Source organism: Tachypleus tridentatus, chromosome 6 (genome assembly GCF_004210375.1).
Source record: "Tachypleus tridentatus isolate NWPU-2018 chromosome 6, ASM421037v1, whole genome shotgun sequence".
Classification (NCBI taxonomy): domain Eukaryota; kingdom Metazoa; phylum Arthropoda; class Merostomata; order Xiphosura; family Limulidae; genus Tachypleus; species Tachypleus tridentatus.
Window position 1 is genome coordinate 164,269,446 of NC_134830.1, and position 13,458 is coordinate 164,282,903.

Here is a 13,458-nt window from a genome sequence, read left to right on the forward strand (position 1 = left end):
CCACTAAAGTATACAACGGTCATTAGACAAAATTAGCCAAGCAACGATGTAGCATGCTCGAGATTCTGAGGTACCCCCACCAATCTCCTGAAATAGCTGTTTCCAGAATATATTTAATGTATGAAGTCACATGACGCGTCTGCAAAACAAAAAAAAAAAAGCATATCACACACGTTCGCGAAGAACAAAAGTCTAGGGGCGTGAATATAAGTCTAATCGATCAGTCCTCTGTTATTCGCGGAACTTGTCAACCAGTTAAGCAGAATGTGGCATGGTTATAATCCATTAGGCTGAAGTTAAGGCCAATTTCATTAGCATATGGCAGAAAAAATGGTCGTAGGGTGTGGTTCTTATAACGTGTGGCACTAATGGCCTTATTCTGCTGGTCGATGTGTTGATCAATGATTATTCCTGAGCACACAGTATTGTCACCATTGCCATAAGAGATCTGGTTTCATACAGGCTGACTGGCTACAAAGTTCAGAGTGATGCGCCCGTAAAAAGAACACTGAATCCACATACTGGAGGCGAGATATTTTGTTTCTTTCTGTCAGCAGAATAGACTTCACTAAGTGTCTGGCATCTAAAATGGCCATGTAAAGACTATCTATAACCATCTGCAGACCGACATGGAGAACAGTTGTGGCTAAGAGCATCTGATTCAGTACCAACGAAGGTCTTCTGTGGCGAGCAGAAGCTATAGACAGAGATAACTTACTTGTGTTATGGGTTATGAATTATTTCTCCAGATAGCAGAACAACCACATCATTATTTTAAAAGTGGTTCCACATTCTGTTTTACGACACATTCAGATACTTGTAACCGATTTGCAACAACCAACTGTAATTGGCTAGCTTCGATTTATCCAACGGATCACCACATCAGTGAAACATCCAAATGTCTTCTTTGAAGTGTAGCTACAGTTCATCAATAGTTTGGTGCACTTTGAATATTATGGTTCATTCAAATTCATAAATGACACAAGTCGTTAACTATGACAGTCTGAATCAATTGTAATTCAGGTCTTATGACTGAACAGAAGACGTTTGATTTACATAACAAGGAAACGAAAAAGGTTAATTTGATTTTTTTTCGGAAATTCGTTCAAAACTATAGAATAGCGATCTACGCATGCCACCTCTAATTTTGAACTCACTGACTAGAAGAAAAGCAGCTAGTCAACAACACCCACCGCCACCTGATGGGCAACTTTTAATCGTCTAATACGGGTTTGACCGTTAGTCTTATATGCCTCCAAAATGCAGAATGCAATTTTCTGGTAATGGGCCACGATGCATGGACCCTCAGACTTACAGTCAGCCATGCTAACCAATGTCCCGCTAGTGGTTCGTGAAAAGAATGAATAACATTAAGCGCAGATAGCCCTCGTGGATCTTTGCGCAAAATTTAAAACAAACCGAATAACATTAATTGTGAAAAAGGGTTTGGGCCTTATCGTAACTAAAACATTAGAATTTCTGGATATTCAGTGTTTTGTGCAATGTACTATCTTAAACCTTTGGTACACTACAATCTAAAATAGATTAATTATTTCAAGCTATGTCAGGGGCCTAAAGCTAGTTGTAATATATTCAGAGTTATGACTAAACGTCAATGTAAAAAACACTAAGAAATAAATTAAAAGATGTTGATGAAATATGAAAAGATATTTGGTGAAGATTCATCAAAAGGAGGTGACGTAATGGTAAAAAAATGCGAAAATGCCCTGAAAACCCGCAAAACCAGAACCGAAAATGTGTATTTACAGGCTCGCGCATGTCATAAGCCTCCACACACAGTTTGATAAGACCTATCCACACTCTATGAAGTACTTACATGGATATATAATACACAGTTCTACTATATTTGTATAGATACAACAGACAGCACTAGTATATTTATATAAATAAAATAGATAGCACTAGTACATTTATATAGACACAACAGACAGCACTAGTATATTTATACAGACACAATAGACGGTACTAGCATATTTATATAGATGTAACAGACGGTACTGGTATACTTATATAGATTCAACAGATGGTACTAGTATATTTATACAGATACACCAGACGGTACTAGTATACTTATATAGATTCAACAGATGGTACTAGTATATCTATATAGATATAAAAGACGGTACTAGTATATTTATATAGATACATAAATAAACGCGTTTGAGTGTAGTTCATTTTCAGTTCTTTTTATTTTAAGTTCATACATTATTCAATACCTTAAGACACAATCACTAAAGATATCTGGTGTCAAGACAAACCCACACGATAGTGCGTCTATCCTCTGTTTACCGCAAGGAATCTAACCTTGGATTTTAGCGGTTCTAAGAACGTAAATTTACTAAAGACCCACCGTGGAACTGGGTATATTGATACCCAGGTAGCTTACGCAAGATAAACACACACGCACTTGCTCAGCATTATACTGATACTATTCCTACGATACGATTTTACGATTCCATATGTTTTATATAAAATAATGTATGCACTATACTGATCGACAAAAATACGAAAAACTTCACGTAGAGCAAGAGCAGTAAATAAGCCCTTTTTATATACCATTGGTGTTATTTTTAGGCCGGGCGTAATGGTTCAAAGAATGTCACCGAGTCAGATTCCTTTTAAATGGAAACGTTTAATTCGCAGCTCCATCTCTTGACCAATGTGAGATCTAATTACAGTCGCAGCTATTGAGGATTCCCTCGTTTTCCCTGTGTCTATGAACCCATAAAACAAGTGAATGACGTAACGAAATCAATGCTTACGTTCTATTGAATCGATATCAGCATAAGTTATTGTGTCCGAAAGTCTGTTGGTCACAAAATGTCAAATACTAATTGATAAAGCGTCAGATGTTTTGAGTTTTTGTTGCATATAGGGCTGTCTATGTTACGGCCATCACGAGTATCAAACCTCAACTTTAAGAGTCACAACCCGCTGAAGCTCAATTGTGTTGAATCATTTTGACCCCCCCCCTTCCATCCTTCAGTCTAAACAACGTCTTAGTCATCAAACATTTCTTCTGGTTAACACTACACAGTGAAATAAATATAGCTTAATGTATACGCACAAACTTTGTAAATTACGGTAACAAAGAAAAATGTCGGGTCTTGGATGGGGAAGCTTGGACTGTGGTTGGGTGAGATGGCGTGACTTAACCACTCCTCATAGTTTCAGTCTCTCACCGTAAAGTCTTCACATGTAGCCTTGACAATTCTTCCTACAACACTGTTATATAATATACCATTCCTGCAAGACGGGTAGTGTTTATATCTCAGAGCTGACGCTGTTTTCTTTCTTGTGGACTAATTATGGCTCATACAAAAGTAAAAGGTGATTAAGGTGTTCGACTCGTAATTGGAGGGTCGCAGGTTCGAATTCCCGTTACACCAAACATGCCTCGTCCTTTCAACCGTGGGGTCGTTATAAAGTTACGGTCAATCCCGCTTTTCGTTGGCAAAAGAGTAGCCCAAGAGTTGACGGTGGGTGGTGATGACTAGCTGCATTCCCTCTAATCTTACACTGCTAAATTAGGGACGGCTAGCACAGATAGCCCTCGTGTAGCTTTGCGCGAAATTCAAAAACAAACTAACAAGCAACAATAAAAATAGTTATCTCATATACTAAACACACATATAAAATCTGCCGGAATTCTTTCCGTTGGGTGGTGTTTAAACGTCATAGCCAGAGCAGTACAATCTCTTTAAACTGTTTGTAACTAGATCAAACATAATAGTTACGTTAAGATTAAACTTTAAGACAAGTCAAAGTAATTAGGACACTTATAAGTGGGAAAAGTACGAAGCACTCCACCTGGCCTAAAAAAAAACAAAAAATTTATACGTGTGTATAAAGTAGACAAGGGAATTCCACCGTGAATCTTAAGATAACCAAATGGCCATGATTAGTCCGTTCTTTTTTCTGTTCTATTTAGGAACGGTAGTTTCAAGACAGCACCTAACGACGTGTTTTAACACTTAATACACCCCATTCTATATTATAATAATACTGACGCTAGGCCTAACAAAAGCTATAAATTAGCAACTTAGCACAAGATGCCTTGCCTCTGTGTTAACATCGTTCTTATTCGATGTTCAAACGTAAATATAAACTCAGCCATTTTTCACTCAGGCACGAAATTAAAAACCAAATTGTTTACAGTGACAATGGAGATAATCAGTAGGTTACAAGTGAAAAATAATACCATTCACGCTTCGCGAGCTGTTCACGTGCATTTCAAAAATGTAGCCAACAATTACGTCATCTCGAACAACATATACAGGGGAATATATATACGCATAAATTACGAATAAAACGGGATTCTATTTCCCCGTTTCACTAAAAGATTACAGTATTAACATAAACATAAAATACCAACAGTTACTCCTTGATTTTTGTGCTTGTTACCAAACACGTTTCGAACCGTAATATGCTTTAGAGCGTGCTTCACTCTTACACTGTTACAAAGGCTAAAGTCAATCCCGCTACTGAGTCAGAAGCATCCTTATAGGCGGCATGTGTTGCCTTTCATCTTAAATTAGGGATGGTTATGCCTGAGCGCTCAGAAGACTTTGATCCGACTCGTTCTCCAGAGGAACAGCGGTATATTTACGGCGTTACAACGTTAAAATTCGATTCCTCGTGACAGACATAGCAAGCTGCCTAATGTGGCTTTGCTCTAAAACCCAAACTTGTACCGACTTAACTACGTAATGTGTTGTACGAAGTGATGTTCGGGTTGCGAAGACTTTTTTTTTAGTGTTTTTCTTAAAAAAAAATATATATATATATATAGATGTCGCTATCGTTAGTTATCAATAAACTTGCCTTCTGACCAATGGGAAGTATTTTCACAGAAATGTACAACCTGAACGACATTGTCTGCGCATGCGCATTAAACAGCTGGGTTATTAAATTCATTTATGGTTCTGGTATAGCTGCCCCCGATTTTAATCTACTAGACGACAAGAAGGAGCCAGTCAGCCAAACCCATCCCCACAAGGGATTCGCTCGGTTCTTTAAAGCGAACAACGGAACTAACTGTTACTCTCCCACAGCTGAAAGCTCGAATCGCTGTTTTCAGCAATATTACGTCTTAAACCCTCTACCCATAGATCAACAGATTAACAAAATAATAAAACGGCCACGCCCGGCCCATATTATTTTTTATTGTTTTCAGAAGGACAGTAGTGTAATGACAGTATATACTCGATCATATGGACTGCATGAGATTCGTGATTTGAATTTCTCAATATTTTGTTGTGTAACGGTTTTGATCAATACCACGTGACGTTGATGTCGAGATATTTTAAAGTGTGATCTCATGAAGTGCAGTAATTCCTCGCTTCTTTTAGTTGTTCTGAATTTCGTACATAACTACACGAGAAATAGCCGCACTATTCGTCCCTAATTTAGCAGTGTAAGACTGGAGGGAAGGCAGTTAATCATCACCACCCACCGCCAACTGTTAGGCTACTCATTTGCTAACGAATAGCGGGAACATTATAACGCCCCCACGGCTGAAAGAGTGAGCATGTTTGGTGTGACGGGGATTGGAACCCGTGTAACTACAGATTGCTAGTTGAGCGCCTTAACCACCTGGCCAGAGTATATTAATATTGATACGACGAACGGCACTAAAAGCATTCTTTGTTAAACGTTAAGATATACAGATCTGCTAAGATAATATGTTTTTGCTCAATGTGATAAAAATAAAATACAGTGCAAACAGAAAAACATCAAATAAATACGACCCTTGTCCGTCTAGAATTCTGCACACGGTCTGGCCTGATAAAATAAAAACACGTACTTGTGTACAAAAATAAATTGTGATTTTCAAAGACTTATGCACACACACACGGCTTATTACAAACGTACAGTATCGAGGTTGTGAACTTATTTTACAAGTGTTATACAACCTGTCTTGATGATTATTATTAAATAACAATAGCCCCTTTATCTTATGCATTTTACTGCGTGACGAATCGTTCCAAACTTTATATATTATTTACATAAATGAATAATAAATAACGACATCTCTAAGGAGGGGAAAACTCGTTTCATTAACATGTGATCGGGGCAAGCTATTAACCTGAATCAGAACATGTACTGAGTATATAGCTAATTAAACTATGTAACCGCAGAGAGCACTTCTTTATCATATTCGTAAAATAAGACACACAGAATATGCGAAATGATACTGCATAACTAAGTTCTTGTGAGCTACACAGGGACACAAGAAATGCATTTCTATTCAAATGACTCACTGATACACACGTTTAGTCCTGAAACTGGTTCGGCAACTTGAAAATCTCGTGTCATCGTTCTTCACAAAGAAGTAAGTTCGCAGGAGATTTCAAGCCGCTTTGGACCACATGGGTGTTCTCGTACAAAGAAGTTACTATGGCAACCAGTGTTCCTAGAACGTTCGCGGCACTTTTTTTTGCCTTAGGTAACTTTCTACTTCGGTTAAACAAATGACCCCAAACGCCATGCTGGACCACAAAGTGCTTGTCACTTGCACAAGTCTCTTGTTAAGAACTGAAGGAAGGAAGAGCAGCTTTTAGGTGAGTTTTTCCAAGGTTCTTCATTGTAGTCAATAGAGGGCGATCTTGCAATTCTAGAGGAAGGTTTGACTACAACAGAAACCTACTTTTCTTTCATAGCGCCATCTATTCTTTCCTCATTTTTTTCTTCCGCTAATTCCCACAAATTTAAGTAACACGACAGGGAACTTACCTTTCTGGGGCACAGCATAATGTTAACCAACGGGGTCGTTTAATCACTAGTACACGAAGCAAGGGCTATGAAATTTCATAGAATTAACAGAAAATGTGTTGACATCCAGTGGCAGATTTAAGGTTGTGTGGGCCTTACATCCCATATAATTTCACATAGAATAAAATTATCAATGAGCCCCCATTAAGACCATGGGCCATGAGGCTGAACTCCCTCTAGTCTCTACCTAAATACGCCACTGTTGACATCCGCCTAAGAGGAAAAAAAAAAAAAATGAAGAGAATTGAAACAAATCAGTGTATATAACAGACCAAAGTATGATGTATCTTTAGGTTTGGAAATCTAAAAATAAGTAATAATTCCAGAACAAGACACACAGTAACGTGTCGTGCACCCAAAACAACCTGCAGAGCTTGTTTGTTTGTTTCTGAATTTCGCGCAAAGCTACTCGAGGGCTATCTGCGCTAGCTGTCCCTAATTTAGCAGTGTAAGACTAGAGTGAAGGCAGCTAGTCATCACCACCCACCGCCAACTCTTGGGCTACTCTTTTACCAACGAATAGTGGGATTGACCGTAATATTATAACGCCCCAACGACTGAAAGAGCGAGCATGTTTGGTGCGACCGAGATTCGAACCCACCTGGCCATGCCGGGCTACCTGCAGAGCACAATGTGTTAAGTTTTGCGATTTTCCACCTTCTACATCTCAAACTGCAGTAATTCAAACTATTATATATATTTTTAACATATTTTCTCTACTAGACTCTTACATCACAAACAAAGTTTCAAAGCAATCCATTAATAAGTACCTGAAATATAACATACTGATTGAATTTCCTTTTCTTTTTTTGTTCGCAACAAAAGTACGGAAACTTTATTTGATGTAAAAACATATTTAACTTTCTAAGGATTTTTTTTTTTTTAAGTGTGGAACATTGATAGATCTTTCCGAACTGCAATTAGGAGTCTCATTTGGTATAATATAAGCCACACGAGCAAAGTTATTCGACAAAGATCGCTCAAATTCGACGAAAATTTTTGCGCACGCCTACGCAAGAATTCACGTAAACTATTGGTCTAACAGTTTTACTACAGGTTCACCTAAAAGTAAAAGTGGACCGTTTATAGTTGTTTGTTTTTTTTTGTCATTCTGATTAATGTGATTTAAAGCAACAAAACTATAAGGTGAAAGGATATGCAGATACACAGTTACCGGTTATGCCAATCAAATTAGATTAGCAGTTACTATTAATCATATGAGTTGATAGTTATTATTCATTATTCATTGCCGCCTTTTAAGCGCAAATTTGATAAACTTTACGAAATTCTCCTAATTAAAAACCATTTAGAGTTATCTGATATTAAATTAAGCAATTAACGTAAATAATAATGCTTGGTAGACTGTACTGTATGCACCCCGTGATGACAAGAAGCTGTTAATCTAGATTCCATGGCATCACTATAAGGAAGCTATTAACACTGCTTTAGAGAGGAAAACTATCACCATATATTTCTTAACTGCTGTGGTTTGTTGGTGTTTATTGATAAAAACTCATGATATCTGATCAAAAACACCTCAGTTGTTAACAAAAAAAAAAAGATTCAGTGCGTGGCTTAAAGTAAAGAAATCAAAAATGGCGGCCAAACTAGTAGCTACACTTATAGCATTGGTAAGAATTTTAGAACAAATATCCATTAGTTAGCTAGGCCGCATGTTTTGTTTTACCTATTATCATGCCCCAAGTTGAACCAAGCACACGGCCTGGTTAACTGGTAAATGTACATTTGCTGTAAACTTATAAATACTGTAAGTTTACCTACCAGTTTTGATTTAACCCCTTTAAGTCGCTCACCGAATTTTTTTTGTAGGCACACACCTTTTCTTTCCTTTTTTCACACCTAAGATATATTTGATTAGACAGTTTATGTTCACAATACTCCCTAAACCAAATAATAAAATACTCCTGTTTCTATGTAATTAAAGTTTGTGACGTTTTACTTGCGAACAAAAATTATCAAATATTATTTTATCACTCAGTAAATAACATTTTAAATATGGTGTGGCAGTATTTGAAAAACTACACTTATAATGATATGTTTAGCCATCGGCCCTGTATAGCAGGTGGTTGAGGCACTCGACTCGTAATCCAAGGGTCGCGGGTTCGAATCCCCGTCACACCAAATATGCTTGCCCTCTCAGCCGTGAGGGTTTTATAATGTAACAGTCAATACCGCTATTCCTTGGCAAAAAAGTATCCCAAGAGTTGGGGTGGGTGGTGATAACTAGCTGCCTTCTAATCTTACACTGGAAAATTAGGGACGTCTAGCGCAGATAGCCCTCGCGTAGCTTTGCGCGAAATTCAACAAAGCGTCAGCTATATCGATACTGCAACTTCCGTTGTTGTTTTTTTTGTTGTTGTTGCTAAGTTTAAATTTTCGGCTTTATCACTCGGGTATGCAAGTTTCGACATTATCACTGAGTGTCATGTATTCCAGGTTTGACACTGAGGAATCAAAGATTCGCCTCTATCGATAAGTTGCCAAAGTTTCAGTTTTATTACCGAATGACGTACGTTTGAGATTTATTACCGAGTGCAGCAGCTTTCGGCTCTATCGCTAAGTGAGATAGAATTTAGGCTTAACACTATCTGCGTGATATAATGTCTTTGATCTTACTGATTAGAGGTGCGTGCTGTCTTTGAGTAATTCGAGTGTCGTATAACTTTATATACTTGCATTAGTGAACTGTTGCAAGTATTACAAGATTCGAATTCTTAAAATATTAAACATTTTAACACCACTTTCAAATACGTTTGGTTTGGTTTGTTTTGAAGTTCACACAAAGCTGCTCTAGGGCTATCTGCGCTAGCCGTCCCTAATTTATCAGTGTAAGACTAGAGGGTGTGTTTTTCTTACAGTAAAGCCACATCTGGCTATCTGCTAAGCCCACCGAGGGGAATCGAACCCCTGATTTTAGCGTTGTAAAACCGTAGAATTACCGCTGTACTAGCGGTCAAGACTAGAGGGAAGGAAGCTAGTCATCACCACCCACCGCCAACTCTTAGGCTACTCTTTTACCAATGAATAGTGGGACTGACCGTAACACTATAACGCCCCCACAGCTGAAAGGGTGAGCATGTTTGGTGTGGCGGGGATTCGAACCCGCGACCCTCTTTCAAATAGACCACAAATAAGAAGTAAATAGAAGTAGCTCATTCAACCATACATCTTAATGGTGTCAAGGGGTGTAGATGCTCTCATCTTATCATTATTTGATAATGAAAGTTAAATAGCGGAATAATAAAATATTTTGTACACTTCATGATAAGTATCATACTGCTAAATATGGGAGGGTAATAGGTCTTATCCGAAACGTGCGATAGAAATCCAATCAGCTTAAACGTTCACAACGAGGCTTCAAAAAAACAACAATCAGCAACAAGAAACATTGTGCATTACCAATCCTTGTCTTTACATTAACTTATAACGGAAACATGTCTGTGGTTACAGCTCCCAAAAACGGCCTATCAGTCACGATCCAAACGCAGATGTCAGCTGCCACGGAGAATCAATTATGAACAAGGAACTGAGTGCTCAAACCCACAACGATTCAAATCTTACTGCTTTTCGCTGCCTCCAGCCATATAGAAGTTCTGCTGTGAGAGCAGTAATATATAATAATGACAAATAGAGATTTTCTGCACTTCACTCTCTGAAACCTGCACAAGACAGTAACAAAAGATATACGAACACAAGATACAAACCGTACATGGAACATCTAGAAATGTAAATAGACAGAAGATGAAAAAAAAAAAAATGGAACAGCAAACAACGAAACCTTGTAACCCTATATAATTAATCAAATATGCTGGATATGTTCACGTGTTTTCCTTTAAGTGGTATTAACAAAAGTCTATTCCAGTAGAGCGGATAGTCTGTCTACACAGTGACTGCGCAATCTCATCGTGTTACAAAGTTGGTCAGTACGTAACGTCATACAGACATAAAAAAGTAGGTTTTTGTTCGTTTTCGGCCATTCGCTCAAAACTATTCAACATCTGTCTGTTCTAGTTGACCCTACTTTATTTTTATGTAGTTAAGTACGATGGTGCCTCCACCACGAGTTTCAAAAACCTGGTTTCTAGCATTATTAACCAGCAGACGTATCACTGAGGTACCGGTATGTGCGTGGGGGTGGGGGGTGGGGGTTCTAATCTGGGAATAATAAGCTAGCTAGTCAATAACACGAATCGCCAAATCTTGGGCTACCCTTGTCTTTAAAAAAACAAACTGTGTGTGATATAGCACAAACGTTTCAAAAACGAATTTCAAACACTGCTACATTTCGAGTAAAAAGAAAAAACTTTAGCTGCTTGGTGATAAAATTTCCGTAGTTTTTTTTTTTAACATAAACCCGGGCTCCCCTCTCTCTTTACATATATATATAAACAAATCTAACAACCACAGAAATCGAACGGCTTATTGAGAAACAATTTTTACTGGGGAAGAAGATAACCAATAGAAGCAAGAATAGCACTGCTACGAAGAAATGAGTTCCAGGTAGAGTTAGGAAATTCATCTTACAGTTGCCATGACAACATATAAACTTAGATCCGGGTATATGTAAGAATCAATAAATGTCGTCGAGATTTTCTTGTATATCTTACAGCCTTATATAAGAAGTTTGAAATATAATAGACAGATAGATTAGATTGACAGATTGATACGTAAACGTCTTAGTAGTTTGTTTTTTTTTAAATATACTGTCTATCCCTATTGAGATTCAAACTCAAGGTGTGCATATATATATATTAAAACTATACTTTACAACAAAAGGTAGTCGTTCAACACTGTTTTATCATTTTTTGTTCATTTAACACCGAGAGGACACGCGATGGTTTAGTTCGCTACACTTAAGTGTTGATATATGACAACTCATTCGCACTGTATCACATGCATAGCACATTACGACCTGAAATCCCGTACAGTTTGTTATTTGCTGGCTTTTTACCAGAGTTCCACAAAAACTAATAATGATAAAATAAATAAATATATTAAAAACCGCCACAAAATTAGCAATAATTCAGGGACTTCCAGTGAAATTACCACCGTGATGTTAAGTTTGAAATATAATTCACGCATGAAACTTACACACACAGAATTGAAAGAAAGCAAAAACCTCCCTTACCTTAAGAAAAGTATTTTAATTGGTGGAAAGTGGGAGAGGTGAAAACTCCCACAATTAAGAACTAATATTTTCCTTACTTGTATTGCCCCCCCCCACCCGCAAGTATAGCGGTAAGCCTACGGATTTACAACGCTAAAACCAGGGGTTCGATTCCCCTCTGTAGGCTCAGAAGATGGCCCGATGTGGCTTTGCTATAAAAAAAACACACACACACACTCTAATTGTTTTAAGTTATACCTGCAAATATTTGTCTACCATACTTGGTTTCATTTTAATTCAAGTCTCTGCTTTATACCAGGAAATTTATTTTAAATTATGTGACATTAACTGTACACAAACAAATTACTGTAAACGTATACTTGTAATTTTTATTGTTAAATATTAAGCAGAAAACCGTAATTTGAAAAGTTGGTTACTACTAATTATTATTGTTACAACTACTATATCAAAAACTAATTATTGTTACAACCACTACACCAAAGCACTGATTATTGTTACAACCACTACACCAAAGAACTGATTATTGTTACAACCACTACACCAAAGCACTGATTATTGTTACAACCACTACACCAAAGCACTGATTATTCTTACAACCACTACACCAAAGAACTGATTATTGTTACAACCACTACACCAAAGAACTGATTATTGTTACAACCACTACACCAAAGAACTGATTATTGTTACAACCACTACACCAAAGAACTGATTATTGTTACAACCACTACACCAAAGAACTGATTATTGTTACAACCACTACACCAAAAAACTGATTATTGTTACAACCACTACACCAAAGCACTGATTATTCTTACAACCACTACACCAAAGAACTGATTATTGTTACAACCACTACACCAAAGAACTGATTATTGTTACAACCACTACACCAAAGCACTGATTATTGTTACAACCACTACACCAAAGCACTGATTATTCTTACAACCACTACACCAAAGCACTGATTATTATTACAACCACTACACCAAAGAACTGATTATTGTTACAACCACTACACCAAAGAACTGATTATTGTTACAACCACTACACCAAAGAACTGATTATTGTTACAACCACTACACCAAAGCACTGATTATTGTTACAACCACTACACCAAAGAACTGATTATTGTTACAACCACTACACCAAAGAACTGATTATTGTTACAACCACTACACCAAAGAACTGATTATTGTTACAACCACTACACCAAAGCACTGATTATTCTTACAACCACTACACCAAAGCACTGATTATTATTACAACCACTACACCAAAGAACTGATTATTGTTACAACCACTACACCAAAGAACTGATTATTGTTACCACTACACCAAAGCACTGATTATTGTTACAATTACAACACCAAAGAACTGATTATTATTCTTAGAATTATTACTACCACCACAACCCTAACGAACTGATTACTGTTACAGACACTAAACCAAATTAAAACTTAATCAATTACAACAAATTTTAGGACTTGGAAAATCTCTAAGTCCAATGCACA

General features: G+C 37.2%; 1 protein-coding gene across 1 annotated transcript in view; it reads right to left on the bottom strand.

The window, feature by feature from the left end:
- Positions 1-13,458, bottom strand: part of LOC143254341 (calsyntenin-1-like) — a 90,089-nt gene that overhangs the window by 53,232 nt on the left and 23,399 nt on the right.